The sequence below is a fragment of the Arachis ipaensis genome, chromosome B9 (assembly GCF_059453495.1).
Source record: "Arachis ipaensis isolate K30076 ecotype BB chromosome B9, ASM5945349v1, whole genome shotgun sequence".
Lineage (NCBI taxonomy): Eukaryota > Viridiplantae > Streptophyta > Magnoliopsida > Fabales > Fabaceae > Arachis > Arachis ipaensis.
Window position 1 is genome coordinate 113,142,425 of NC_142444.1, and position 3,889 is coordinate 113,146,313.

General features: G+C 33.4%; 1 non-coding gene across 1 annotated transcript; it reads left to right on the forward strand.

Annotated features, from left to right (window-relative positions):
- The first annotated feature begins 449 nt into the window (after positions 1-449).
- On the forward strand, positions 450-557 carry LOC148545952 (small nucleolar RNA R71). Its single transcript, XR_015901535.1, has one exon. It is a non-coding gene; the product is annotated as a small nucleolar RNA R71 (small nucleolar RNA).
- Positions 558-3,889: the final 3,332 nt, after the last annotated feature.

Consider the following 3,889-nt stretch of genomic DNA (forward strand, 5'->3'; position numbering starts at 1 on the left):
TCCTTCCATGAGAAATTTGGATGATTTCTCCATGAAGGATTATAGGTGTTTCCATAGGGTTCTCCCATGTAATTCACCTCTGCCATTGCAGGATTCTTAGGATCATAAGCTTCTTCTTCAGAAGATGCTTCTTTAGTACTGTTGGATGCAGCTTGCAATCCATTCAGACTCTGAGAAATCATATTGACTTGCTGAGTCAATATTTTGTTCTGAGCCAATATGGCATTCAGAGTATCAATTTCAAGAACTCCCTTCTTCTGAGGTATCCCATTGTTCACAGGATTCCTCTCAGAGGTATACATGAACTGGTTATTTGCAACCATTTCAATTAGTTCTGGAGCTTCTGCAGGGGTTTTTAGATAAAGAGATCCTCCTGCAGAATTGTCTAATGACATTTTTGACAACTCAGACAAACCATCATAGAATATACATATGATGCTCCATTCTGGAAGCATGTCAGTAGGACACCTTTTGATCAATTGCTTATATCTTTCCTAAGCTTCATAGAGGGACTCACCTTCCTTCTGTCTGAAGGTTTGGATTTCCACTCTAAGCTTGTTCATCTTTTGAGGTGGAAAGAATTTGGCCAGGAAAGCACTGACCAGCTTTACCCAAGAGTTCAGGCTTTCCTTAGGTTGTGAATCCAACCATGTTCTAGCTCTGTCTCATACAGCAAAAGGGAAAATCATAAGCTTGTAGACCTCGAGATCAACTCCATTGGTCTTGACAGTGTCATAGATTTACAAGAATTCAGCTAAGAACTGATGAGGATCTTCCAATGGAAGTCCATGAAACTTGCAATTCTGCTGCATCAGAGAAACTAATTGAGGCTTAAGCTCAAAGTTGTTTGCTCCAATGGCAGGAATTGAGATGCTTATTCCACAGAAGTCAGAAGAAGGTGCAATGAAGTCACCAAGCATCTTCCTTGTATTGTTGGCATTGTTGTTATTTGGTTCGGCCATGTCTCCTTCTTTTTCGAAAATTTCTGTTAGGTCCTCTCAAGAGGGTTGTGCTTTAGCTTCTCTTAGTTTCTTCTTAAGAGTCCTTTCAGGTTCAGGATCAGCTTCAATAAGAATGTCTTTGTCCCTGTTCCTGCTCATATGAAAAAGAAGAGAACAGAAAAGAAGAAAAATCCTCTATGTCACAGTATAGAGATTCCTTTATGTGAGTAGAAGAAGAGAAGAATAGAAGAAGGAGAAGGGAAAAAATTTGAACACAGTGAAGAAGAGGTGGTTCGAATTATGAGTAGAAGATAAGTGTTAGTAGATAATTAAATAAATAAAAGGAGATGAGAAAGGGAGATTAAATTCGAAATTAAATAAAATAAAATAAAAATATTTTTATTTTTATTTTAAATATTAGTTAGAATTCAAAAATTAAAAAGAAAAATAAAATCAAATTAAAATTTGAAATAATTAGTTAATTAAAAAGAATTTTGAAAAAGTGTTAGTGATTTTTGAAAATTGGAGAGAGATAAATAGTTAGGTGGTTTTGAAAAAGATATGATTGAAATAGAAAACTTTTAAAATCAAACAAAAAGTCAAGTAGTTAATTGAAAAAGATTTGAAAAATCAAATTTGAAAAGATAACAAGATAGAAAAGATTTTGAAACTGATTTTTGCAGAAGATATGATTGAAAATCATTTTGAAAAAGATTTGAAAAGGAGATTAAAAAGATTTGATTTTTTTAAATTAAAGTTGATTACTTGACAAACAAGAAACTAAAAAGATATGATTCTAGAGTTTAAAGATTGAACCTTTCTTGATAAGTAAGTAACAACATGAAAATTTTTGAATCAAAATATTAAATGCTAGCATTATTTTCGAAAATTATGAAATAAAATAAGAAAAAGATTTTGAAAACCAAATTTATAAAGTTTTCAAAAATATGAAAAAAATAAAAAAGATTTGATTTTTGAAAAGGATTTGAAAAAGATAGAATTTTTAAATTGAGAATTTGACTTGACTCATAAGAAACAACTAGATTTTTAAAACTTTTGACCAAATCAAATCAAATTTTCGAAAATTATGAGTAAAATAAGGAAAAGATATTTTTTTGATTTTTTTATTTTTAATGAGGAGAGAGAAAAATACCAAATTGAAACAAAACATAGAAATTATGAATCACAACAAGAAAAATATGCAAGAACACTTTGAATGTCAAGATGAACACCAAGAACACTTTGAATGTCAAGATGAACACCAAGAACTTATATTTGAAAATTTTTAAGAAAAGACACACATGCAAGACACCAAACTTAGAAATTTTCAATGTTTAGACACTAACAAATTGAAAATGCATATGAAAAACAAGAAAAGACACATAACATGAAATTGCAAAGATCAAACAAAGAAGATCATCAAGAACACTTGAAGATCATGAAGAACAAAATTCAATGCATGTGTTTTCGAAAATTTTAGTGAAATTAAAAATATGCAATTGACACCAAACTTACAATTTGACACAAGACTCAAACAAGAAACACAAATTATTTTTGGTATTATGATTTTATTAATTTTTTTTTGTATTTTTTGAAAATTATTTGGAAAAAGAAAAATAATGATTTCAAAATTTTTAATGAGAATTCAAGGAATCATGCAATGTCAGCCTAAAATTTCGGTCCAGGAATTAGACATGGCTTACTAGCCAGCCAAGCTTTCAGTGAAAGCTCCGATCCAAAATACTAGACATGGCCAATGGCCAGCCAAGCTTCAGCAGAACATTACATACAACAGCTAGATTGATGAGAAAGACATAGAAGCTCTTCTAAGGATAAGTGAAACCTCGGTCCAAAAGATTAGACATGGCTTAACAGCCAGCCAGGATTCAACATATCTCATGAAACTCTAGAATTCCTTCTTAAAAATTCTGAAGTCATAGAATAATTTATTTTTTTGAAAATTTTTCGAAAATAAAAATAATAAAAACAAAAAGCTAAAAATAAAAATAAAATTACCTAATCTGAGCAACAAGATGAACCGTCAGTTGTCCAAACTCGAACAATCCCTGGCAACGGCGCCAAAAACTTGGTGCATGAAATTGTGATCTCAACGGCGCCAAATACTTGGTACGCACTTTTATAATCTCAATTCTTTTTCACAACTCCGCACAACTAACCAGCAAGTGCACTGGGTCGTCCAAGTAATAAACCTTACGTGAGTAAGGGTCGATCCCACGGAGATTGTCGGCTTGAAGCAAGCTATGGTCATCCTTGTAAATCTCAGTCCGGCAGATTCAAATGGTTATGAGGTTTTGATAATTAAAATAAAATATAAAATAAGATAGAAATACTTATGTAATTCATTGGTGGGATTTCAGATAAGCATATGGAGATGCTTGTTGCTTCTGAATCTCTGCTTTCCTACTGTCTTCATTCAATCATTCATACTCCTTTCCATGGCAAGCTTTATGTTGGGGGATCACCGTTGTCAATGGCTACCGTCCGTCCTCTCAGTGAAAATGGTCCAAATGCGCTGTCACCGCACGGCTAATCATCTGTCGGTTCTCGATCATGTTGGAATAGGATCAATTGATCCTTTTGCGTCTGTCACTAAGCCCAACATTCGCGAATTTGAAGCTCGTGACATTCATCCCTTCCCAGATCCTACTCGGAATACCACAGACAAGGTTTAGACTTTCCGGATCTCAAGAATGCTTCCAATTGATTTTAGCTTATACCATGAAGACTCTAATATCAAGGAATTGAAGGCTCTGTTGTCAGGAGAGACAATCAAACGCATGGACTAGGAATCCAAGAGATATGCATTCAAGCTTGTTTTCATGTAGAACGGAAGTGTTTGTCAAGCACGCGTTCATAAGTGAGAATGGTGATGAGTGTCACTTGATCATCACATTCATCATGTTCTTGTGTGCGAATGAATATCTTAG